The sequence below is a fragment of the Erinaceus europaeus genome, chromosome 5, assembly GCF_950295315.1.
Source record: "Erinaceus europaeus chromosome 5, mEriEur2.1, whole genome shotgun sequence".
NCBI lineage: Eukaryota > Metazoa > Chordata > Mammalia > Eulipotyphla > Erinaceidae > Erinaceus > Erinaceus europaeus.
In genome coordinates this window covers 87,244,271-87,271,341 of record NC_080166.1, presented here as the reverse complement: position 1 = coordinate 87,271,341, position 27,071 = coordinate 87,244,271, and the positions used below count along the sequence as shown (strand labels likewise).

Sequence of the window (27,071 nt, the reverse complement as noted above, 5' to 3'; positions counted from 1 at the left end):
TGTTTTCCTAAGTCACATCTCTGTCAGGCAGGTAGCTAAACCAGAATGGATTTGGGAAACAGCCCTGAAGGCTCCCTTGGGAAATAAGGAACATGGTGAGGTTGGAGAAAGCCTGCAGAATTGAAGGGCAATGCCAGAAACCCATCTGTGGGGCCAGGTGGTGGTGTGCCTGGTTGAGCACACATGTTACAATGTGTAGGGACTAAGGTTCTAGTCCTTAGTCTCTACCTGTCAGAGGAAAGTTCAGAAAGTGGTGAAACATTGTTGCAGCACTCTCTCTCTCTCTTTCTGTGTGTGTCAAATCTTTACTTATTTATTTATTATTGGATAGAGACAGAGATAAATTGAGAGATGAGGGGAGATAAAGAGGGAGAGAGACACAGAGACACCTGCTCTTGAAGCTTTCCCCCTGCAGGTGGGGACCAGGGGCTTGAACCTGGGTCCTTGTGCACTGTAATGTGTGTGCTTAACCAGGTGCGCCACTGCCTAGTCCCTTTTTATCCCTCTATACCATCCTCTTCCCTCTTGATTTTTGACTGTCTCTGTCTGATAAATAAATAAATAAATAAATAAATAAATAAATAAATAAAATTGAAAAGGCAAAGAAGGAAACCGATCTCTCACCTTCTGTGTTACCTAGATGACTTTAAGACTTGAACCAATCAATGCACATTATAGACCTACTGTGTCCCTGAACTTATAGCCTCTTTGTTTTGAATCAGTGAGAGCACTGGAGGAGCTGGAAGCTAGAAACAAGAGTACAGGCTCTAGTCCCTTGATTCTGTTTTAAAGCCTGCCAGAAAAGGAAGGCCAAGGAAAAGCGGCAGCAGCCAGCTAAGAATTAATTGGGAGACAGCCCAATATCTGGGAAGGAAGTCTGAAGTGAGAAGGAACAATGTGAGAAATCTGGAGCCAGGGCAAGTTCAGCTGGTGACCACTCCCACCCTTGTGCTGGCTTCTACACAACTGAGCAGGGACTGGAGGGGCACAAGACACGGCCATCCTTACCAGCCACGGTTTCGACAGTCAAAGGCAATGACTCCGTTCTCATCAGGTGTCCATTTGATGCCTGGGTAGAAGAAAGGCCTGTTTTCCCACAAGCTCACTGAGGTTGCTGTAACTCACCAAGGCACCTTGGTGTTGTAGGTGGTGCCATGATTCATATATTTAAGAGAGGTGAAATTGTATCCCCAAGACATACAAAATCAGATCAATCAAAAAGTTGACAGGAGGGGGCTGGGCAGTGGTGTACCCGGTTAAATGGACATAGTACAAAGAACAAGGACCCCTGCAAGGATCCAAGTTTGATCCCCCCCACCCTCCCACCCTGGCTCCTAACTACAGGGCAGATGCTTCATGAGCAGTGAAGCAGGTCTGCAGGTATCTATCTTTCTCTCACTTTCTATCTTCCCTACCCCTCTCAATTTTTCTCTTTCTCCTGTCCAATAAAACAGGGGTGGGGGAGTAGATACATAGTGCCTGTGGTGGGAATTGTGTAGAGTTGCACCACTCTTATCCTATGATTTTTGTCAGTGTTTCCTTTTCATCAATAAAAGTTTAGAAAAAATTATCAGGAACCTAAAGGCAAGAATATAGCAGATGAGATTTGGGATCTTCATGTTGGAAGAAGCTAGGAAGTCTATTTTAGGTTATTCCTAAAGGCCCATGACTTTACAAATTTTTGCCTGGGCTCAACAGCCAGCATGCTGGTAGGCTAAAAGTATTGTCTGGGAAGATGATGTCAAAGATGGGAATAAGACTAGAAAGCTGGATCAGGGAAGAGAGAAGCTCCCAAATATGGAAAAAAGTATATGAATATTGTTAACTGTAAACCCCATAGATCTGACCTAGGGTCCATGTCTTTTCATATTTAGCACAGGAGCCCATGTAACTTCTGTAATCCCTGACAGTCTGGGCTATGTACAGCAAGTGAACATGTGATCCCTTTGCATTCTTAAAAAGACGTGTCTTTTTTCAGTGAGAGAGAAGGGCCAGAGCACCCTTTGGGCAAGCGTGAAACCGATTCCAGAAAGTTAACTTGTGTTCTCCCTGCTCTGCTATTCCTGCCCCCCATTGGATGAGCTCAGTGAGGGTCCCAGTGTCCACCTTCAGTGCTTCCACCACCTTCCTCTCAGAGAAGCACAGAAGAGCATGGAGCTAGTTCAGATCAATGGGCTTTACAGTTAATTGTATTTATATACTTTGCTCATGTTTTGAGAGCTACTCTCTGCCCTGATCCAACTTTCATGGCCTTTTCTCAAAGCTGACACCATCTTCCCAGACAAGACTTTTAGCCCACCTGCATGTTAGCTATCAGGTGCAGGCAAAAATTAAAGTCATGAGCCACTTGGAACATAACTAAAATAAACTTCCTAGCTTCTTCTCTAATTTCATCTGCTCTATTCTTTCTTACCTTAAGGCTCCTGTTTATTAAATAATTTTTCCTCATTTATATCTTACCACCTTCAGCCACCAAGTGGCAGATGATACTATGATGCCATCCTGACTACCCTGGGCAGACGACCTCACCAGTGTGCCCCAAGTCTCACCTCCCCAGGGCCCTACCCCACTAGAGACAGGCTGGGAGTATGAATCCACCTGCCAATGCCCATGTCCAGTGGAGAAGTAATTACAGAAGCCAGAACTCCCACCTTCTGCACCCCATAAAGAATTTTGGTCCATATTCTCAGAGGGATAAAGAATAGGGAATCTTCCAATGGAGGGGATGGGACAGGGAACTCTGGTGGTGGGAACTGAGTGGAATTGTACCCTTGTGATCTTAAAATCTTGTTAATCATTATTAAATTACTATCAAAAAGAGAGAAAGAAAGGGAGAAGAAAGGAGTTGGGCGGTATCACAGCAGGTTAAGTGCACGTGGTGTGAAGCGCAAGGACCGGAGTAAGGATCCTCGTTTGAGCCCCCGGCTCCCCACCCCACCTGCAGGGGAGTCACTTCACAGGCAGTGAAGCAGGTCTGCAGGTGTCTATCTTTCTCTCTCCCTCTCTGTCTTCCCCTGCTTTCTCCATTTATCTCTGTCCTATCTAACAATAATGAATTCAGTAACAACAATAATAGCTACAACAATTAAAAAGAAAAGGGAAACAAAAGGGAAAATAAACAAATAAACTATAAAAAAAAGAAAGGGAAAAAAGGAAGGAAGAGAGGAAGGAAGGGAGGGAGGGAGGGTGAAGAGCATGGAGCTGTCTCTCAGAGTACTTGCCTGGATAGATCCTCAAGAAACCAGTGGAGCTGCCAAAATACTGCCAAGTCAGTGTGGGGTCTCTCTGGAAGTTTTCCACAAAAACATCGTTCAAGGCCTCAGACATGTAGACTCCATTCAAAATGTCCGGATCTAAAGGTGAAGATCATAGAAGGGCCCAAATGAGCTAAATCAGAACCAATGGAGGAGACCTCTGGAGGTGTGGCTATGGAATAGCAGCAGCCATATTTTGCTCTCCCCAGTCAACTAGGAAAAGCTATGTAAGCCAACTTAAAAACTCAACAAAATATTACCAGGATTTCTTCAGAAACTCACTAAGTCACAGGTGAGTACAGATACATTTGGACAGTGGGCTGGGTGGTGGAGTACCTGGTTAAGTGTACATATTACAGATACGTGTGTTTCATAGACAGAAAAGGTGTGAGGGAGAGATTTCCAGTACTGAAAAGGTTGTACTCAGGGACAGCTGGCACCAAACTGGGAGAGTCACAGATGAGGCTCACTAATTCCAAGTCTGAATCAAAGAAAAAAACTGTTTAAAAAAGAAGAAAAGAAAGAAAGAAAGAAAGAAAGAAAGAAAGAAAGAAAGAAAGAAAGAGAAAGAAAGGAACCACTGTGAGTACAGACATGTGTGGCTTGTGAACCAAAAGGGGGTGAGGGAGCAATTTCCAGGACTAAAAATCAGGGCTCAGGGATGGCTGGCATTAAATTGAGAGACTGGCAACTGAGCCACACCACTTCCAGGTCTGAGTTTATGCGACAAATAACTGTTTTGTTTTTTAAACGTCACCTAAAAACTCACCGATTTACAACTGTGATTTCTCAAGTCCCCATTACTGTTGACCCACAGAGGCTGGAACAGCAGCAGGAACACTCTATATTGACATCAGGTCACAGAACCAGCCCAGTGACCCAGAATCAAATCTCCCTTCCCCTTATCAAAATATATAAACAGAGTAATTGAACACCTTAGCCACAGTACCTCCTGCTGGCACAACAACAAAAGAACAGTAAATGTAGAAAGAAATACATAGGCAGAAATAACCAGACAGACAAAGATCTAGAAAAAATAACAGAGATAGAGTTCTTAAAACTCATTATGAAATCACAACAAGAAACTAAAGTTAAGGTTCAAGAACTTAGTGATCATTTTACAAAAGAATTTCAAAGTACAGGGGGAAAAAAAAGCAACTCCAAACAGAACTGAAGAGGGTCTACAGGACACTTTGAGTTCAGGTTGAGGTAAGAGGCCTTGGAAGTAGACTTATCCAGATGGAAGAGATAACATAACACTAGAAGACACAACCACCACACTCTGAATTTAAAACTCTTGGAGAAGAAAGGGCTAAGAAAAAGGAGGCACTTCTCTCTGAAATAGAAAACTCCATCAGAAAGACAAACACCAGAGTGATTGGGATCCCTGAGGAAGGAGAGAGAGAGACAGAGAAAGAGAGACAAAGAGGAGGAAAGGATATATTCAAATAAATTTTAACAGAGAATTTTCCATACCTGAGCAATGCTCAAAATATAGAAATCCAAGATTGTGAATGCAATCTAAATTCTTAAATCCAAAACAGCTCACACTAAGACACATATTGTAGGCTGCTGTAGAAAGGAAGAAAGTTCCAAGCAAAGGCAGAACCATCAGGCTTTTATCAGATTTTTTTCTCACAAGCCATAGAGGCAAGGAGAGAGTGGAATGTAGCATTCAAAATATTAAAAGATAAGAATGGCCAGCCATGAATGCTGTATCCTGCTAAATTATCCTTCAAATATAAGGGAGAAGTAAAGATCTTTGCAAACATTCAGAAACTGAAGTAGTTTGCCTCTACCAAACCTGTCTTGCAAGAATTCCAGAGAGGAGTCCCACATGAAAAGAAGAAGCAAAGAAATCCCCAACTTTTAGTGAGATGATCAGTATTAGAATAGAAGCAGCAACACAACAACAAGGAAAACCAGACACAGGAAAGGGGAGAGCAAAATAGTCAGAGCGACACAGTCCAATGTTGGTGAACCAAGACCAAGCTGAGATAAGACTCTTGTAGATATTGTAAGTTAGACACAATATTCATGAAAACTAGAAAACAAAATATAGCACAGAAGACAGAATAAAGCACAGAATACAGAAGACAACCGAGAATGCCCTCTTCACCCCTTTCGACACACACGTAATGCAGGAGTTCTCTATATGATATCCCTCTGTCTCTCACTCAGAGAGTAGCACAGGCCCTCTGATCCAGGGACATGGCAGCCCCCAGCTCAGGTCTGTGTAGAATGACTTCTCTTCTTCTCTTCAGTTCAGGATGTTGGAGAATAGTCCCCCATCACACACTCATGAAGATGGAGGTGAATCATTAAGAACCACCAGCACCACCCCACCAAATGTCCAGAGGCCAGGAGTGGGGGTGCCTGTACCTTTGTTGTACACGTTGGTGGGCAGCTGCACACTGCTGAGGGACGTGTTCACCAGCTGGTTGCTGAAGTGCGCGTTGGACTCCAGGATGAACTCTGCTCCCAGCTCCACGAAGTTCCCATCTGCATCCCGCTCATTGATGAGGACCGAGTTGTAATAGTCAAACTGTGGGCCAGGATAATGACCCAGACAGAGACAGCACAGATATGAGACCCAATGAGAGAAGGGAGAGAGAAAGAGAGGGAGAGAGGGAAAGAGAGAAAGAAGAGGAGAGAGAGAGAGAGGAGAAGGAAGACAGAGATAGGAGAGAAAGAAGAGGGGTAGGAGAGGAGGAGGGATAAAGAGAGAGGAGAAAGAAGGAAGAAGAGAGAGATGAGAGGGGAGAGATGGAGGGAGAAAAAAGGGGAAGAGGGGAGAGAGGAGGAGAAAAAGAAAGATGGGGTAGAGAAAGGGAAGAGGGATAAAGAGATAGCAAGAGTGATAGGAGAAAGAAGAAGGAGAAGAGGGAAGGGAGAGAGAAGAGAAGGGAGAGATAGAAGAGAAAGAAGGAAGGGAAAAGAGGGAGGGGAGAGAGGGAGGGGAAGGAGGAGAGAGAATATAGAGGACAGAAGAGAAAGAAGAGAGATGAGAGAGAGGAGGGGTACGGAGAGGAGAGAGAAGAGGAGGGAGAGAGAGGAGGAGGGATAGAGAGAAAAGAGGGATAGAGAGAGGGGAGGAGGGATAGAGAGGAGAGGAGAAAGAAGGAAAAGAGAGTGGAGGGGGGGAGAGAGGTGAAAGAGAAAGGAGGTGAACGAGAGAGAAAAAAGAGAAAGGGGAGAAAGGGAGGGAGGAGAGAGGAGGAAAGGGAGAAAGAAGGTGGGGGGAGAGAGAGATGCGGATGAGAAGAGTCCACGACAGATGGGTTTAGACAGAATATCCACACAAGATAAAACTGTGAGTAAGGAGTCAGGGCTCAGTCTATGAGTACTAGTCCAGGTCATCATTGGAGCACATCAGATCCAATGGCCTCAGTCAGTGAGACTCTTGGAAACAGAGTTGGCAGTCAGCTGAGGTCAAGAACAAACACCTCATCACAGACCCCTGCAAGCGTCAACCCGGCTTTGACCTAGCACGTTAGGACTGGGCCCTCCTCAATCGCTATCGAACAGGCCATGGCCGGTGCGCCGCTATGTTCCATCGCTGGGGAGCCAGAGACGACCCGAACTGCCCCTGCGGCTACAGACAGACTATGACCCACATAGTCAACGCCTGCCACCTCTCCAGATTCAAAGGAGGTCTCGAAACTTTACATCAGGCTCAACCTGATGCTGTTGACTGGCTACGGAAGAAGGGCAAACGCTAGAAGAAGAAGTGAGTGTGGCCAGTCAGACATGGAGACAAAGAGCAGCCAACATATTCAATGTGCAGTCAAGAGAATGGCATGCCCACTAGAGTGCAGGTATGACTATTGAGCAGACCTAGGTTCAGGTCCCCATGCCTCGGCTGCAGGGGGGAAACTTGGTGGAGCAGCACTGCTGGTGTCTCTCATTTCCCCTGGTTCTCTATGTCCCCCCAGGTATCCCATACTCTACTTACAGAAATGGCTGTGGGGCTAGGTGTTGGCACACCCAGTAGAGCACACATTACAATGCTCAAGGACATGGGTTCAAGTCCCTAGTCCCCACTTGGCAGTGGGGAAAGCTTCAGGAGTGGTAAATCAGAGCTACAGGTGTCTCTCCCTCTTATCTTTCTGCCTTCCCCTTTCCCACCAAACAAAGATCAAACCATTCCTTGCAACCTCAACTAATTTTCCATGCTCTCATTGCTGTGTTTTTTTCTTTTTTAACTATTGATTGATTTGTTTACTTATTATTGGCTTGAAAGAAATTGAGAAGGGAGGGGGGATAGAGAGGTAGAGAGACACCTGCAGTTCTGCTTCACCACGCATGAAGATTTTCCCCCTGCAGGTGGGGACCAGTAGCTTGAACCCAGGTCCTTGTGCACTGTAAGGTGTGTGCTGAGCCAGGTACACCACTGCACAGGCCCCTGCACTGTCTTTTCCCACTCTACCTAGAAACCCAGTCTGCAGGACTTTGCCTGTTGGAATTCTGCTCCACATGAGGCTCAACTGTGACTCCATCTCCAGGGACATCTGTGTGTCTCCCCTCCTTCACTCTCAGGACAGCTTCCCCACCCCTAAGGAGTTGTTCATGTCCTATGGTAGAGGGATTTGATCCAGGAGTTTCCTAAGGTCAGATTATGCACTGGATCTCAAAACTGTCCTCTTCCAACCTGTGAAAAAGCTACAACACTGCTGTTAAGTAAAAATGTCTATCAAAGCAATGCAAAGCTCCCTCTAGCCTACCCAAATCATGGGAGCCACTTCTCCTACCTGGTCCATAAGTCCCTTCTCCAAAGAGTAGAGAGCATATCTGACCTCTGAAGCTCCCTCCCCTCCCTTTGCCCATCTGTCTATCCCATGCTCAGTTGGCCCTGGTCCCGGGTGCCTGTTAGGAGATTAGCTGCTGTCCTACCCTGACCCTCTGCTCTGAGAGCAAAGGACTCACCACCAGAGATTCGTTGAACTCGTGATTCAGGTCAGCCTCTTCTGCAGCTTCAACCAGACTCTGAGGGAGAGGAGCACAAAAGGAAAGCTGCTGGCCCAGCAGAGGCCCATGAGACCTCAGGGAAGTCCCCTCCTACACCTGGAGCCAGGAGAGCTAGAGTTGGGTCTCCAAGCAAGAGCTTGGGTATGAATGCTCTCCACAGCAGTCTTTACAGTACCCAAGAGGTGAGTCCATACGACTGGGGCAGCATTGATGCAAAAGACTCCATTCAGGGGCCAGGCAGTGGCACATCCAGTAGAGCTCACACATGAGGACCCATGTTAAAGCCCCTGGTCTCCACTTGCAGGGTGGGGGAAGCTTTAGAAGTGGTAAAGCAGGGCTGCAGGTGTCTTTCCTTTCTCTCCCTCTCGACACCTCTCTATACCATCCCCTCTCAATTTCTCTCAGTCTTATAAAAGACAAGACGGGGGATAAGAAAAAAGAAAAGAAAAATGGCAACTGAGAGTGTTGGCTGTAAGTTTGTCATGCAGTTTTTTGTTTGTTTGTTTGTTTGTTTTCTTCCAGGGTTATCGCTGGGGCTTAGTGCCTGCACTACGAATCCACTGCTCCTGGAGGCCATTTTTTCCCATTTTGTTGCTCTTTCATTATTGCTATTATTGCCATTGATGTCATTGTTGTTGGATAGGACAGAGAGAAATGGTGAGGGGGGAGACAGAAAGGAGGAGAGAAAGACACCTGAAGATCTGCTTCACCATTTGTGAGGCAACCCTCCTGCAGGTGGGGAGCTGGGGGCTCACACTGGGATCCTTATGCAGACCCTTGTACTTTGTGCCATGTGCACTTAATCCGCTGCACTACCTCCTGACCCCCACCCCCGGTGGCAATAATTTTTAAAAGGAAGGAAGGAAGGAGAGAGAGAGGGAGAAGAAGAAGAAGAAGAAGAAGAAGAAGAAAGAGGAGGAGGAGGAGAAGGAGAAGAAGGAGGAGGAGGAGAAGAAGAAAGAAGGAGAAGAAGAAGAAAAGAAGAAGAAGAAGAAGAAGAAGAAGAAGAAGAAGAAGAAGAAGAAGAAGAAGAAGGAGAAGGAGAAGGAGAAGGAGAAGGAGAAGGAGAAGGAGAAGGAGAAGAAGAAAGAAGAAGAAGGAGGAGGAGGAGGACAAGAAGAAGAAGAGAGGGGGCTGGGTGGTGGCACACCTGGTTGAGCACATATGTGTTGAGAAGGAGTCCCGTGACCTGTGGAGGAGTCTCACCTGCTGAGGAGTCTTGGGGCCTGGGGAGGAGTCTCAGACCTGGGGAGGAGTCTCAGGGCCTGGGGAGGAGTCCCATGACCTGGGGAGAAGTCTCAGACCTGAGGAGGAGTCTCAGACCTAGGGAGGAGTCTCAGACCTGGGGAGGAGTCTCAGGGCCTGGGGAGGAGTCTTCCCTGGCCACAGGCCCTGTGGTACCTGGACAGCTTCCACCTTTCTGCGCAGCATGGTCTCCATGTCCTCGGAGAACTTCCTCACCAGCTCCAGACCATTCACCTCCTCAATGCCCAGACTGGGCTCCACGTCCTTATATTTCTGCTCAGAAGTGGGAGAGCCTGTGGTCACCTGCTGTGGCCGAGGGAGCCTGCATCCTCTCTGCTCAGGAAGCTGGACCTGCCATGCCTGGCACAGCTCCCACTGACAACAAGAGCTACCCCTTAGTAAGCATCCCTTCTGAGCCAGTGGCTCTGGGCTCATGCTGGTCCTCACAAAGATACAGACTGAGGTTCAGAGAGGTCAGTCCACCTAACCATGGTTACACAGCCAGCAGCAAGACCTGGGGCAGGACCTCTCCCTGACACGTCTGTTCTTTGCTGCCTCCCTGGGGCTGTGTACACCTGTTCGTAACTGTGCAGACCTCAGTTCTCACGGTCTTTGCAGACCTCCAGATGTTGAGGGCACTGTCAGCTACCAAGCAGAGTTCAAAAAAGTGGGTTGGATCTTACTCTCTGGATCTGTGGAACACAATACCACCCCCAGTGTATCATTGTCCATACCTAGTGTCCCAGCTGAAAACCAACTGGTCATGTGACCTCAAGCAAGCTACTCAATCAGTTCTCTTTCTCTTTTAAAATTTTTTTAAATTATCCTTATTTATTGGATAGAGACAGCCAGAAATTGAGAAGGAAAGGGGTGGTAGAGAGGGAGAGAGACATAGAGACACCTGCAACACTGTTTCACCGCTTGCAAAGCTTTCCCCCTGTAGGTGGGTCCTGGGGCCTCAAACCCAGGTCCTTGAACATTGTAATACATGTGCTCATCCAGATGTGCCACCACCCAGATCCTCATTAAATTTTTTTTTAATATTGTGATCACCACCAGGGTTATCACTGGGAATCCACAAGCCCCAGCAGCCATTTTTCCTCTTTCATTTTCCCTTCCTTTCATTTGATGTGATAAACAGGAATTGAAAGAGAAGAGGGAGACAGAGAGGGAGAGAGACAGCGGGACACCTGCAGCCCTGTTCCATCACTTGTGAAGCTTTCCCCCTGCAGGTGGGGCAGGGGCTTGAACCCAGGTCCTCATACACTGTAGTGTGTGCCCCATGAGATGTGTCAGTGCCCAGGCCCTACTCAGTCAGTTCTCTCAACTATAAGCTGTGTTGTGTGTGTGCTGCTGGCGAAGGCTCTCGTATGCAGGAGCTTAGAGAATGCTTTCACATAGTGAGTGGACAATGGGTCGGACGTGTCATTGCTACCAAGCTCTGTTGGAGCCAAATTCAGGGAGTGACCTCCCAGCTTACCCCTCTCCTCTAGACAGAGGGTGACAGGTTGGGGGGGACAGTGCAGGGGCTGCAGGGTGGCCACATACCGGCATTCTAAGGGATACATGCACCCTTGTGTTTACAAGGACTTTATTCACAATAGCAAAAACCTGGAAACATCCAAAATGCTCTTTGACAGATGACTGGATAAAAATGTTTTGGGACATATACTCAGCAGAGTAGTATGCAGCTATAAAAAAAGATGATATTGTGTTCTTTGGGATACAGTGGATGGAATTGGAGAAGATGATGCTCAGTGAACCAAGTCAGGAGAGGAAGGACAGCTACAGGATGGCTTCACTCATACGTGGAATATAGAGAATAGAGTATAGGAATGTGAAAAAACAACATGTCATCCTATTTCCAAGACTGTGGAAGAATTAGACTGGTGATCCATGAGGTTGAGATGGGGACCTTTGGTGATGGGACTGATGAAAATAATTAAAAATTAAAAATAACTTAAAAGAAAGAAAGAAAGAAACTATACCCTATACCCTTACAATCTTGTGAACCACTATGAATAACAAATTCTTTAAAATGGTGAAAATAAATAAATAAAATTTGAAGATAAGAAAAAAAAAGGGGGGGCACAGACCAGGTGTTGATTTGCTCATGAAGCAATGAACAGACCAGCAAGTGGGGTGCTGGCACTTAGTCCCCCTGACAACTGGGACCATGACTCAGGCTCAGACCTGGACTTGGGGCTTCATGAAAACTGCCGCTCCCTGGGGCATGGCTGCAGGTCTTGGGATCCGGAGGCTGGGGAAGCTCACTTTGTAGAGGACCATGGACCCTTACACCTACTGTGATCACCATGGTAGCTCCTGCTACACTCACCGCACCTCCCCCAACTCTGCAAGCACTGCTGGCAGGCTGCACATCCACCTCTTTTTCCCCATCTCACCACAGTACACACTTCCCCAGGGATGAGAATGACACTTGCTTCAGTCAACCAGGGGACAGCCCCACAGCCTGGCCCTGTGTCAGACTGGCTGACATGCGGGACAGCACAGAAATCTGGGGATTCTGGAGGTCTCCTTATCTCCCTTGTGGAGGACGGCTCCGGGAGGAGGCCACTGACCTTCTGCAGCAAGACGGAGCCCGAGTATTTGGTGGCGGTGGCATACAGGTCTCTGCCAAATGTATCAGCCCACAACTTCACTCTATGGGAGGTGGAGGAACACGCTTACCACAGCACACAGAGACACACAGACACACATAAGCACAGCAGCACACACAAAGCATGAGCCTGCACATATCCACACCCATGATGCATACACAGCACAGAGTCCCACATGTATATAGTACATGATGCAAGCACACTAGCTTACACCCAGACAACGCACAGTGTCCAGAGCAGAAGACTTTCTGTGCCCATACCCAGAGAGTGAATGTACCAGTGCCCACAGTGGAGGGTCACTGTGGACAACAGACCATTCTTGAAGATTCAGAGGGAAGGACTGGGTGGGAGGCATATCCAGTGAGCACACACATCATGCATTATCAAGGATGAGGGCCCAAGTTCAAACCCCTGGACCCCACCTACAGGGGTTGGAATTTTCATGAGTGGTGAAGCAGGTCTTTAGATATCTCTCTTTCTTTCTCCCTCTCTACCTCCACCTCTCCACTCAATTTCTCTGACATATCAAATATAAGAAGAAAAAAATAAAAGGCTACCTGGACCAGTGGATTTGTAAGGCACTGAGGTCTCCACTCAGGAGGAGAGAAAGAAGAGGAAAGAGGAAGAGGAAAGGAGGAGGAAAATAGGAGGAGGAAGGAGGAGGAGGATGAGGAGAAGAAGGAAGAGAAAAAGAGGAGGAGGAGAGAAATAGGAGGAAAAGGAAGAAGAAAAAAGAGAAGAAAGAAATAAATAAACTCTTTTTTAAAAGAACTCTAAGAGGCTGGGAGGTGGCAGGCTGGCTAGAGCACACACATGTGCAAAGACCCAAGTTCAAGCCTCCAGTCCCTACATGCAAGGGGGAAGCTTCACAAGCAGTGAAGGGGGAAGCAGGTCTGCAGGTGTCTCTGTCTCTTTCCCTATCTCCCCTTCCCCTCTCAATTTCTCCCTATCCTATCACCCCACCCACCCACCCCTGCACTGTCACCACACAGCCTGGAGTGGGGGGGGGGGTTGGGAGGCCTCAGAGCTGCACTGCTGTCTCCCCTCCATCTGCAGGAGGCCACAGAATCAGGACCAGCTCACACAGAGCTGGAGAGGGGCTGGGGGGCCTGAGAAAGCAGCTTCCTCAGCACGTATGTCCTCTCTTCAGGGTAACTCACTCCAAACCTGGACCTACCATAAAACTACAAGGAAGGGCCCAGACCCAGGGCCTCTCTGTCTGCTTGCTCCACTGAACACTCACTGTGTCTGACAACTGACTGAGTCTCTGGAATCTCTGTGATTCTCCACCTTGATAGCTATCTGCCACCCACTGGGCTGAGTCCCAAGAAAGACCCCCAAGATTCCTTCAGTTATGGCAGCCGTAACTGAGACTCTTTTTGGAGCTGCTCCCATGAGCAGGGGCAGAACCTGGCCTGCAAGGACACAGGAAGCCACAGCCAAGGGAGGGGGCCCCAGTTCCCATGGCTCCTGGTGGCAACCATGGAACCTTTGGTGGGCTTAGAAGGATTTCGTCCTTTCAGAATATCTACACAGGGACAGGGGATGGGGTGCACCTGGTTGAGTGCACATGTTTCAGTGCACAAGGTCCCAGGTTCAACCCCCCAGCCCACACCTGCAGGGGGAAAGCTTCACAAGTGTTTTTTTTTTATTATTTATTTCTGGCTTTCTCTATCCAATAAATAAAGATAATAAAAATATTTTAAGAGAATGTCTACACACACAAAAAAAAATCTCCAAAAATACTTGGGGAGGGTGGGCAGGGAGCAGGACAGACCCCTGAGTCAGCTTCCCCGATCCCACAGGGCTGCTCTTTCCTTAGAGGTAGGGGGCTGAGATTCCCACCCTGGGAAAAGACAGTCTTCCAGATGACTCTCTTACAGCCAGCAGGGGTCTGTAAAGGAGCAGGTGGGACTTCAGCAAGGGTTGAGCTTTTTGTTTCATTATTATTACTATTACTGGATAGAGACAGAGAGAAATTGAGAAAGGAGGGGGAAACAGAAAGGGAGAGAGACAGAGAGACACCTGCGGCCCTGCTTCACCACTTGCAAAGTTTTCCCCCTGCAGGTGGGGACCAGAGGCTCAAACCCCAGTCCTTGCACACTGCAATGTGAGGGCTCAACCAGGCGCGCCATTGTCTGGCCCCACCAGGGTAGTGTTTTCAAAGAGTTTATTTTATTTTATTTTGCCACCAGAATTAATCAATTGGGGCTTGGTGCCTGTCTATTTCCACCACTCCCGCAGGTCTATTTTCTTTCCTCTAGGTAGAGGCTGAGAGGCAGAGAGGGAGACTGAATGAAGGAGAGGCACCACAGCACCTCTACTGCTCAGGAAGCCCTTGCAGCAGCTTCCAGATGATGGCACAGGACTTGAACCAGGGTTTTCCTGTATGGTTCTATGTGTGCTCTACCCAGTGAAGCCCCTGCTGGTGTGTACAGCTAGGGTTTGGAGAAGGGAGGGAAGGTGACCAAAATGTCATCACCATGGAGAGACAGAAGGACAGTCAAAGCCCACCAGAGGCAGAAGGGGGGGGTGGAAGAGGGCGGGGCCTGAGGGTTCGTGGGAGAGGGTGGGGCCTTAGGGTGGGGCCTTAGGGTGGGTGGGAGAGGGCGCGGCCTTAGAGTGGGTGGGAGACAGGGGGGGCCTTAGGGTCGGTGGGAGAGGGCGGGGCCTTAGGGTGGGTGGGAGAGAGCGGGGCCCGATGGTGGGTGGGAGAGGGCAGGGTCTGAGGGCAGGCGGGAGAGGACGGGGCCCAAGGGTGGGGAGGAGAGGGCGGGGTCTGGTGGCCTGAGGGCGGGTGGGAGAGAGTACAGGCGGGGCCTGTAGGTGACTGGGAGAGAGTTGATTCTGAGGGTAGGAGGGAGAGAGAAAAGGTAAACAGACTGGATGGTGTGCGGGCTGGGCTCAGTGCTTACGCTTCCAGAGGAATCTTGGTTCGTCCCCACGAGGGGCACAGAAGGGTACTGCTCAGCATCAGACCCAGGACCAGGGTGGTGCTCTGAGGGGTGGGCCGTGATCCCAGGCAAATTGGCATCCTGCCAGGTGGAGCTGTGAAGTGCAGGCACCCTGTTCTGCTGGCGATGGCGTCAGCTAGAGGCAGCCAGGCACCTGCTCCCTAGATCTGGGAAAAGCCCCAGGTCTCAATCAGATGCAAAGGCGATCTTCTCTAACGTTCAGTCATGTCCTGGGTGCAGCTCCGGGTGGGGACAGGGGCTTCTCCATCCACTGAAACATCAGTGAGCAGAGGGGCTGCCTGGCCGAGCGACAGGCCTCCAGGAAGGGTTCTGTCTGTCTGTTGGGGAGATTGTAGCAAAATGAACCCTTAATCCCCTGGCTCCCTCTAATCCCCTGGCAGCCAGCAGAGAGGAGGGGTAGCCAGGCAGGCTTCTACAAGATGGCTTGATTTCAGAAGCTGGGGTTCAGCTCACTCCTGGGGGAAAGAGGGGGGAGGCAGAGTACACCCTCCGCTAGTAAAGGGCAGCCTGGGTCCAGTGGAGCCATACCCTCTGGACCCTGTGACCCTGGGTGAGAACAATAGCTAGCAGAAACTTGTGTAGGGCCCTGCCCATAATCCTCTCTCTAATCCTCAGCGTGGACCTGGAACGGTATGTCATTATCTGTCTTCAAGGGGGCTTTTGAGGAATAAGGAGGTGGGGGTGGGGTGGGGACAGAGCTCACATTTGCAGGCCTGAAGCATCAGAGAAATATGTCCCTACTGCCACCTGCTTTCATTTGATTTGTTTCTTTTTTATTTTAATTTTCCTTAATTATCTTCATTTATTTGAAGATAATTAAGGAAAATCAGAGACATAATAAATAGAGACAGTCAGAAATTGAGAGGGGAAGGGGAGATAGAGAGGGAAAGAGGCAGAAAGACACCTGCAGCCCCGCTTCATCACTCACAAAACTTTCCCCCTACAGATGGGAATTGGGGACTCGAACCCGGGTCCTTGTGCACTGTAACATGTGCACTCAACCAGGTGCGCCACCACCAGGCCCCTTTGTTTTGCTTTTTGTTGTCATCAGAACTGTCCTGGGTCTCAGTGCCTGCATAATGATTCTACTGCTCCTGGCAACCTTTTTTTTTTTTTTTTTTTTTTACCTTTGCGCTTTCCTTTATTCTGATAGAGATCAAGAAAAAAAGAGAGAATATATAAAGACAAGTACCAGCAGTACTGCTCCACAGCTCGTGAAATTTCCTGTAGGTGGGGTCAGGGACTGGAACCCAGGTCCTTGTGCATAGTAAGTTGTGCAGTGGATAAGCCACTACCCAGTCCCCAGATGTCTCTGTCAGATGTGCAAAGTATTCTTTTAGTTGAACTATAACTGGCTCAAGCCTCTGTCTTTCCATGACAGCCTCTCCTCTGCCTAACTTCCCCAAGTTGGAGAATACCTGAGGGTCTGAGAGAGCTAGCTCAGAGAACATCTAGTAGGGGGAATACTTAACTTACACATTTACATTATTATGCATTTATATTTAAGCTCACCGTCTTTGTGTGAACCAAAAAAATACTATGAGAGCAAAAGAGAAATAAAGAGAGAGAAAGAGACTCAGAGCACTACTCATTTCAGACTTATGGTGGTACCGGGGACAGAACCTGGGACTTCTGGAGCCTCAGGCATGCAAGATGACACTCTAGCAAGCTGAGCTATATCCCTATCCCTATAGTCCGTTCCTTGAGTAGACGTTATCTCCAGCCACCCCGGGGCAGGCATGGCTCTCAGAACATTCCCCCCACACAGGCCAGCATCAGGAGTCTTTGAGGGTGTGAACAGCTTATAGCACCCACTGCCAGAAAGAAGCTTGAGAGAAGGGAGGAGAAAAGGTTTGACATATACTTAGCCAGAAGCTATCCAGCAGGGAGTTCTCCTAGTAATCAAATAAGTAAAATCACGGGTAGAAAAATCGATTCTCATCCAGATCTGACCGGAACACCCTTTCCTGTTAGAAGAATGATTGCTGTTGAATATTTATATATATCACAAAAATATAGGACACTGTGTCTGGAAATTCTAGAGACAAGCCTAGGGGCCAGGTAGTGGTGCACCCGATTGAGTGCACATGTTACAGTGCACAAGGACCTGGGTTCAAGTCCCCAGTCCCCACCTGCAGGGGTAAAGCTTCACAAGCAGTGAAGCAGTGTTGCAGGTGTCCCTATGCCTCTCTTCCTCTCTATCACCCTCTCCCCTCTTGATTTCTGGTTGTCTGTATCCAATAAATAAATGAGATAATAAAAAAAAAGAAACAAAGAAACAAACCTATCAGAATTTGGAGATAGCTTGACAGGTGCAGCACATGCCTGATTCTAAGTGAAGCCCTGGGTTTCATCTCCAGCACCACACCGGACAGCAAAAACCAAGGGACTGGGAAACTCCAAAATTTGGTGAAATAGTGCTTTAGTGTCCTCTCTCTCTCTCTCTCTCTCTCTCTCTCTCACACACACACACACACACACATACACATACACACATACACAGAGACACAAGTTGGTCAGGGGGAAGTATCACACATCCACAAAGTTCTGTGTTCATTCCCCATTTGCAACATCTGAGACAGAAAGAGACAGAGTCTTGTGCCAACACAGCCGTGAGTGTTGTCACACAGGTGATGAATTCTGTGGTGAATCTGTGCCTCTTTGTAACTGATGCATCTTGTCTTTAAAAAAAAAAAAAGAAAAGAAAAAAGAATTGTTGGTTCCAGCAAAGTGGCACACAAATCTCCCACCAACGCAGAGAATTGCCTGGAGAAGCAAGTGTCCCAGTGACAAAACTCCTACACTCACTCATCAATAAGTCATTGTTGTAGTATCAGAGGAGTCTGGTTACACAATGAGGAGGCTCACCATACCACCACATCGGCTTTTAAAGGCATGTGGAACATCCCTACAGAGGCCAGAACCCAGATGAATTTGAGTATCTTTGTGGGATTACAAGTCATATTAAATTTAGACATGGCACTGCAGAGGCATGTTGGGTAAGTGTTAAATAAAAAAGAGAATGTGTCATACTCCTGGGCTTTGTGGTCTCAAATCTCTGTTTTAAATTGTGCTGTGGGAAGGGATTCTTTACATTGCTTCTATGTTAGCTTTTGTTTATGATGTTTTCTTGTTTTTGTTGTTGTTTGTTTGTTTGTTTTTCCTAATGAAGAAGACCATCCCAAAATTCTGTCGACCATCATCACTCTAGGGCTGGCCCCTTCCTGGCCCCGTTGCTGAGGGCAGGCACAGCCCACTCTGTGTGTGTGGGGGGGGGGGGGGGCGGAGGAGCTGTCAGAAAGTTCAGCCCACAGGCATTTAGCTCATTTCCCAGCCACAGGAGTGACTTGGGCACTGTCCATTCCCTCAGATCAAGTTGGGAAACCCTCAAAGTAATTACAGATTAATTACAGCTTTGATATGATACTGGTGGGTAAAGGAACATCCTGCCATTGTGGAAGGCATGCCGAGGTGTCTGACCATACAAGTATGCCCTAGCCAGCCATGCAGCAAGAAACACACTTTATGTAACTATAGTGTAGGGGCTGCCGGGTGCCCCTAGTGAAGCCGTGCATACATGACCACATGGAAAGACCTGGTTCAAGCCCTCAGTCTCCACCTGCAAGAGAGAAGCTGGGGGGGCGGGGGGGGGCAGTGCTGCAGGTGTCCCTGTCTCACTCCCTCTCTATCCTCTCCTTTCTTCACAAATATATATTCATCTGGAAGTAACAGGAAAGCCAGATAGCAAGTGAGGACAGGACACGTTAAAAAAAACAACAGTCAGAAACCTGGAGTCAGCAGGCACTGGTCTTGGCTCTGTGACATCTTCAAAATGTTCTCCAGAAATTAGCTTCCTCTTTCTATCTTTCTCTTCTTCGCCTGCTGCGTTCACTCTCAAATTTTCTTCTTTTTAAAATTTTTTTACATTTTTTTTTTGTCTCCAGGTTTATTGCTGGGGCTTGGTGCCTGCACTACGAATCCACTGCTTCTGGAGGCTACTTTTCCCCTTTTGTTGCCCTTGTTGTTTACTGTTGTTGTTATAATTATTGTTTTGTCATCACTGTCCTTGTTGTTGGATAGGACAGAGAGAAACTGAGAGAGGAGGGGAAGACAGGGAGGAGGAGAGAAAGATAGACACCAGCAGACTTCATCACTTGTGAAGTGACACCCCACCACAGGTGAGGAGCCAGGGGCTTGAACTGGGATTCTTATGCCAGTTCATGCACTTTGTGCCATGTGTACTTAACCCGCTGTGCTACTGCCTGACCCTCCTTTTATTAAATTTTTATTAGTGATTTAATAGTGATGAACAATATTATAAGATCACAGGGGTATAATTCCTACAGTTCCCACCACCAAAGTTCCCTGTCCTATCCCCTCCATGGGAAGCTTTCCTATTCTTTATCCCTCTGGGAGTATGGACCCAAATACTTTATAGGGTGCAGAAGGGGGGAGTTCTGGCTTCTGTAATTGCTTCTCCACTGGACATGGGTGTTGGCAGGTGGACCTACACCCCCAGCCCGTTTCTGTCTTTCCCTAGTGGGGCAGGGCCCTGGGGAAAACACTACAGTGTATGATACAGACACAGGCACACAGACACACAGACACACAGACACACACACACACACATACAAACCCTGAAGGTTCCAGTTCCAGCTTGAGTGTGCGTCACATACAGATGGTGGAAACTCCACACACGCTTAAACACTTGTGAATTGTCTGCCAAGATGGACCCAAGCAGGAAAAATAAACAAGTGGGACTAGATCCAAGGGGAAAAAGCGCAATAAAGGAAGCCCATACAAAAAAAAAAAAAAAAAAAAAAAGCAAGAGCACCTGCCAGGCCAGAGAAAAAATAGAACTCACATCTCAATAGCCAAGATGCGTGACGAAATCATACAACTCAAGAGCAACAAGGGAGCAAGGAATTCTTTTAAGAGAAAAGAAGAGCATCTGAAAATAATCTATTATTTCAAAGAAGATATGAAAATGTCTAAGTGGCCAGCAGGCATGTGGAGAGGGGCCCAACATCCCTGATCATCAGGGAAATGTGATTCCAAACTGTGAGGGATCAGCCATTGACACACCCAGTAGAGTGCACGTGTTGCCATGAGCAAGGACCCCGGTTCAAGCCCCCAATCCTTACCTGCTATGGAGATGCTTCACAAACAGTGAAGCACGGCTGCAGGTGTCTCTCTTTCCTGCTTCCTCCCTTTTTAAATTTTATTTATTAGATAAAGACAGAGATAAATTGAGAAAGAAAGGGTAACAGAGAGGGAGAGAGACAGAGACACCTGCAGCCCTGCTTCACCACTCATGAAGCTTTCCCCCTGCAGGTGGGGATGAGGGGCTTGAACCTGGGTCCTTGTGCACTGTAACAAGTGCACTAAACCAGGTGCACCACCACCTGGCCCCTCTTGCTTCCTCTCTATCTCCCCCCTTCCATGCTAATTTTCTCTCTGTCTCTATCAAAAGGAAAATATTAAAAAGAAAAAGCGTAAGAGCTGTGGGTTCATTGCGCAGGCACTAAGCCCCAGCCTTAACCCTAGTGGCAATAAAAAAAATCACAATGAACCTTACGCCTGTTAGAATAGCTGTTATCACAAAGAAAAGAAGAAATGCTGAGGAGGAAATGGAGATTGCCAGTGTGGGAGGAGGGGAACAGGTGAAGGGAGTGGGGAGGTGCAAACTCCCAGGAATAGAGCAGAGCAGGTGTGAGAGTGTCCTGTAGCTGTCTCCAGGCCAGCAGAAAGTCTCTGTGAGTTGGGGTGCCACAGTTGTTTAAGTTCATCACTCCAGGAAGCTCTTTCACTCAGATGGAGAAACACAGAGGGAGGAGGGAGGCCAGGTGATGGCACACCTGGTTAAGAGCTTACATCACAGTACACAAGGACCTGGGTTCAAGCCCCTGGTCCCCACCTGCAGAGGAAAGCTTCATGAATGTTGAAGCAGGGCTGATGGTGTCTCTCTCTCTCTGTCTCTTTCCCTCTCTATCTTCCCCTCCCCTCTTGATTTCTCTCTGTCTCTATTCAATGATAAATAATTAAAAAGAGGGAGAGGGAGTCGGGCGGTAGCGCAGCAGGTTAAGCGCAGGTGGCGCCAAACTCAAGGACTGGCAAAAGGATCCAGGTTTGAGCCCCTGGCTCCCCACCTGCAGGGGAGTCGCTTCACAGGCGGTGAAGCAGGTCTGCAGGTGTCTGTCTTTCTCTCCTCTTCTCTGTCTTCCCCTCCTCTCTCCATTTCTCTCTGTCCTATCCAACAACAATGACATCGATAATAACTACAACAATAAAACAACAAGGGCAACAAAAGGGGAATAAATAAATAAATAAACAAATAAAATTAAAAAAAAAAAGAGGGAGAGGTGGGGGAGGGGCACTACAGCACTGGACTTCCCTCAGTGACTTCCCTCCTGGCCCTGGCTATATTCAATAACACCATATAACACATTTGTAACCTTGCTTAGAAAGCAGATCTTGGGCTGGGAAACAGCATAAGATTAACGTGCTTCAGGCTCCAAGGTCCCAGGTTCAGCCCCTGGCCTACCATCTGCCAGAGCTGAGCAGTGCTCTGGTCTCTCTCTAGATATCTTCCTTTCTGTAAAATAACTAAATAAAATAAATAGGGCTGGGGAGATATCATAATGGTGTTGCAGTAGACTTCCTGTCCCAGCACCACCATCAGCCAAAGCTGAGCAGTATTCTAGTTAAAAAACAAAATAAGGGGCTGAGTGCACGTGTTACATTGTGCAAGTTCAAGACCCTGGTCCCCACCTGCATGGGGAAAGCTTCACAAGTGGTGAAGCAGGGCTGCAGGTGTCTCTGTCTCTCTCCCTCTCTATTACTCCCTTCCCTCTTGTTATCTAGCTATTTCTAACAAATAAATAAAGATAATTTTTAAAATAATAATTTTAAAAGAAAGGAGACATTATTATTATTATTATTATTATTATTATTATTATTATTATTATTAGTGATTTAATAATGATTAACAAGACCGAAGGATAAGAGGGGTACAATTCCACACAGTTCCCACCACCAGAGATCCCTGTCCCATCCCCTCCATTGGAAACTTCCCTATTCTTTATCCCTCTGGGAGTATGGACCCAAATTCTTTATGGGGAGCAGAAGGTGGGAGTTCTGGCTTCTATAACTGCTTCTTCACTGGACATGGGTGTTGACAGGTGGATCCACACCCCCAGCCTGTTTCTGTCTTTCCCTAATGGGGCAGGGCTATGGGGAGGTGGGGTTCCAGGACACATTGGTGAGGTTGTCTGCCAAGTCAATGCAACCAATACCACCTTGATATGTTTCACTTCAGACTACGTCCAGAGACGCCAGACCTGGGCTGTCAACCCTTTGGCTCCAATACTCCGGTGAGAACTTTCTTACGTCACAGGACTCTTCAATTCCATTCCGGGTGGGTCACTTCCTTACAAAGCCACAGCAGCTAGATATGGACCAGGGCCCATGAGATAAAGCACATGTGCACATGTAGCCATAAATTAGGGGGAGCTATATACTTTAAAGTAAAAGCGCACAGTAGTCTGCACTGGCTCAATAAGTGCAGCAAGCAAGTAGAAAGACCTAAATAGGACACTTATATGACATTTTTATGAATGACTTAATAGTGGTTTACAGGATTATAAGGTCATAGGAGTATAATTCCACATAACCCCCACTAGCAAAGCTCTGTGCCTCTACCATTCCTTATGTCTCTCAAGGCCCCAGAGGTTGATTATATCTAGCTACATATTTTCCTCCAAGTTTACATGTTTCAATTCTCTATATTCCACATGAGTGAAATTATCTTGCTCTTCACTTCCTTCCTTCACTAAGCATAATCACTTCCAGTTCCATGCATTTTATCGCAAGGATACAACATAATCTTTTTAACTGCTGAGTAGTACTCCACTGAATCCCATGAGAATTTCTTCCTATTCTCCTCCTCTTCCCCCACCTTCATAGTTATAAGACTCAAATTAGTGATTTTTATCCCATTGTTAAAGGCTTTTTTCCCCTCTAAGTAATCCTTGTAGGTTTGTTTTGTTTTTTGTTTGTTTGTTTGTTTTTTGCTTGTTTTACGCTGACATTCTAACCATTTTACCAGAACAATGAAAAAGATGCACCAGAGGAGCACATGCACCATTCAGACAAAGGTAGCTCACCCCATTTGGAAGCTGATATCCTTTTTATTCATGTCTAAGGCCCCGCCTTCACTTCCTTTTTAAGCCACACCTACACCTATTACTACTTGGAGGTGTCCTTCCTTTTTCTTCATCCCTCTCAGGTAAGGAAAATAGGGCCTGACTTCCTCAGGTGTACTCTTCTCTCTCAGTGATGGGTCAAAAATAATGGTTTCTGAGCACAAAAGTTCAGGGTCCTAATGCAACAGGGGTTCCAAGCCCTCTGGTCATCTTTCCCTGTCACTTCTCTCCCTCTGGAAGTATGGACCAAAGATTTTTATGGGGTGCAGAAGGTGAGAGGTCTGGCTTCATTTGGTTCTCCACTGGACATGGGTGTTGGCTGGTGGATCCACACCCCCTACCTGTTTCTGTCTTTCCCTAGTAGAGCAGAGCTCTGGGTTCCAGGACACATTGGCAGCCATTTATTCTGTGATAGAGAGTAAGAAACAGAGAGAGGTAGAAAGGGAAAGAAAGGCAGAGAAAAAGCGAGACACCTGCATTTCATTCCTTCCATGTACCTGCCTTCTGAAATATTTTCCCTTCCCTGGTGTTTCTATTGTTGTTTGACTTATTTAATCAGCTTGTGAAGATCCCAGAAGGCAGAGTGTTTCCCTTGAACTCCAGAAGTGGCATCTGCTATCTTTCATTATTATTATTTTTGTTATCTCTGAGGCTTCACTGATCCAGACCATATGGCTAGATACAGAGACAAAGAGGGAGAGAGAGAGAGAGAGAGATGAGAGAGGAGACTGGGGCCAGGCTTACACTTGTGTCATGCAGATTGCAAAGCAACACACCATCCAAGTGTAACTATTTTTCTGGCTTATCTGCTATCTTATACACAGATTTTTTTCTTTTTTTGTTTTTTTCCTCCGGGGTGATTGCTGGGGCACAGTGTCCGCACTATGAATCCACTGTTCCTGGCAGCCATTTTTTCCACTTTATTAGACAGGATAGAGAGAAAAATGGAGAGGAGAGGGAGACAGAGAGGGAGAGAGACAGAGAAACACCTGCAAACCTGCTTCACCATTTATGAAGCGTGTCCCCCTGCAGGTGGGGACTGGGAGTCTTAAACCTGGATCCTTGCACTGGTCCTTGTGCTTCATACTATGTGTGCTTAGCCAAGTGCACCCCCACCCCAGAGATTTTATTTATAACTGTGAGTGAGAGAAGGACAGAAGAGCAAAGAGAGAAGCAGAGCATAACTCAGTCACATGCTCAAACCAGGGACATAATTCAGAACCTCGTGCTTCAGAATCCATTGGTCTATTAGGACACCTGCTCTTCCTGCTACTACTGTGGTCACTCTCATCATCCTTGAAGTCATATGGCCAGAGATAATGGTAGACAAGGTGTGCAAGTCATAGGGCCGTGAAAATAAGTCAGCAGACAAGGCTGGAGTACATTTATTAGTGTTTAGTCAAGTGAGATGTGGAGTGAACAGGTTGGGAGGCCAGGTGGTGGCTCAGCTAGTTGAGTGCACACACTACAGTGCATAAAGACCCAAGTTCAAGCCCCTGGTCCCCACCTGCGGGGGAAAAGTTCACGAGTGGAGAAGCAGGGCTGCAGGTGTCTCTCTCCCTCCCTCTCCATCTCTCCCTGTTTCTTGATTTCTCCTTTCTCTATCCAATAATAAATAAATAAATAAATAAAATAGATAGATAGTTGAGTTGGGGAGGGAGATTCAGCCACCAGCATGGTAGGGAAATTGGGGAACTATTTAGTAACAGACACCAAAAGAGATAAAGAAAAATTCAAGAGGCCAGGCGGTGGTACGTCTGGTTGAGCGCACAGGTTACAATGCTCCAGGGCCTGGGTTTGAGCCCCTGGACCCCACCTGCAGGTATCTCTCTGTCTCTCTCCCTATCACCCCCCTTCCCTTTCTATTTCTGGCTGTCTCTATCTAATAAATAAATAAAGATAATGAAATTTTTTTAGAATTTATTTATTTATTCATGAGAGAGATAGGAGGAGAGAAAGAACCAGACATCACTCTGGTACATGTGCTGCTGGGGACCAAACTTGGGACCTCATGCTTGAGAATCCAATACTCCATTCACTGCGCCACCCCTGGACCACAAGATAATGAGGTTTTCAAAACAAAAATCTTTAAAAATAATAATAGTAAGAAATCACAGTGTCCTTTGGAGTAGGTAGAAATATGTAGAGGAGTAGGGACCGGAAACCTCAACTGTCAGCCCCTAGAGCCTGTGACTTGAAGAGGGGAGGGAGACAGCATGGCTGAATACTTAGCTTCCTTTTTTCCGTTTTGTTTATTTATTTATTTTGGATAAGAGAAAGAATTGAGAGTGGAAAGGAGGTCGAGACAGAGACCTGCAGCCCTGCTTTGCCACCCATGAAGCTTCCTCCCCTGCATGTGGGGGCTGGAGGCTGGAATCCAGGTCCCCAAGCAGCTGCACCACACCCAGCCCCTGAAGACTCACGTCTTGAGCCCTGAGGACTTCCTGCACTTGGCCCAGAACTACTCTGGACACTCACACTCACGCAAAGCACTTCTCCAAAGGGAGGCCTGTGTCTTTCCAGGGTCTGTTACTTACGGATCTTTTTTTTTTTTTCCTTTTCTTTTTTTTTTTCTGTCCAGCTTCCAGGCAGAGAGCATGAGCTGCTGTGGACATAGTGGAAACTGAGATCCAAGCACCCAAGGACTCTGCAGATGGGCTATCAGCAGAAAGACAAGCACAGCAAGGAGAATTCTGGACATAACCGTGGTGGAGCCGCACAGGGCAAAGAAAGAAAGCGTGGCAGACCCTGCTGGCTGAAAGAAAACATGGCTCTGTGTGTTAGAGGGAGAGAGGGAACTTCATCTGCTCTGAGAGCTGGCACAGTGGAGTTGAAAGGCAGGCATAGAGCAGACGCTAGTATCAGGACCGGAGGATTTGCCTCACACTGGCCACTTAAAAATACAGGATGCTTGTCTGTGAGGCCCATGTCTGAGTCCATGTGTCTCTGGAATTACACACATTCTTTAGGCAGAAGGTCCATATGTCTTGGGGCAGAAGGCCTATTCCAGGTGAGAGGAAAAGCGAAATAAGAGACAAAGGCCAAGGCTGGTCAGTGTCACACCTGCTTGAACGCATGCATATATTACCAGGCACGAGGACTTAGGTTCAAGCCCCCGCTCCCTATCTGTAGGAGGGAAGATGTGAAGTGGATAGATTCATACTGCTGACACGGAATTCCAGCAATAACCCCGGTGGCATAAAATAAAATAAATACAAAAGAAAACTCCATGTGTTACTGCTTAGGGGAGAAGGAACATAGCTGGAAGCAGAAGGCTGTGGATTCCTCTAACAGGTCAGGGGGAGATGAGAGGTACTATGGGAACTGACGTCAAAATCGGGTTTCTCCCCAACGTCAGCACATACAGAGGGTACAACCAACACCACCAGACTGGAAAATTAGCTGCTCCCGGTGGCCCCTAAAGTCCCTCCCCCTGCACAGTCCTGTGGAGGACGTGAGTCCTTCCTTCTTTCCTCTGGGCTGACCAGGAAGGCCAGTCAGGTCAGTTTTCAGCCACACCAGGGTTTACGTCATCAGTTCAAAGGTTCCAGCGATCAGGATAGTGCTCCTGCCAGAAGCCCTGATCTCATGAAACTACGCGTAGAGAACACATAGTCAGTGGCTGGGTGGGGGTGCGCCTGCTTATGCGATCACATTATAGCACTTAAGGACCCAGGTTCAGGCCCCCGATCCCCACCTGCAGGGAGGAAGCTTCACAAGTGATGAAGCAGGCCTGCAGGTGTCTCTATGTCCCCCCGCCTCCTCTCTCTCTTCAGGTTCATCCTGGGGCTTGGTGCTGGCACT

At 47.5% G+C, this 27,071-nt stretch overlaps 1 protein-coding gene and 1 long non-coding RNA gene across 2 annotated transcripts in view; one reads left to right on the top strand and one right to left on the bottom strand.

The window, feature by feature from the left end:
* Positions 1-1,071, bottom strand: part of CACNA2D4 (calcium voltage-gated channel auxiliary subunit alpha2delta 4) — a 120,023-nt gene extending 118,952 nt beyond the window's left edge. Inside the window, exon 1 of the mRNA XM_060191500.1 lies at positions 1,009-1,071. The gene's annotated coding sequence lies outside the window, so the exon portion shown is untranslated. The remainder of the gene's footprint in view (positions 1-1,008) is intronic.
* A 13,357-nt stretch (positions 1,072-14,428) lies between these two features.
* LOC132538629 (uncharacterized) lies at positions 14,429-26,470 on the top strand. Its single transcript, XR_009549979.1, has 3 exons — positions 14,429-14,516; positions 22,382-22,480; positions 25,849-26,470. It is a non-coding gene; the product is annotated as an uncharacterized LOC132538629 (long non-coding RNA).
* Positions 26,471-27,071: the final 601 nt, after the last annotated feature.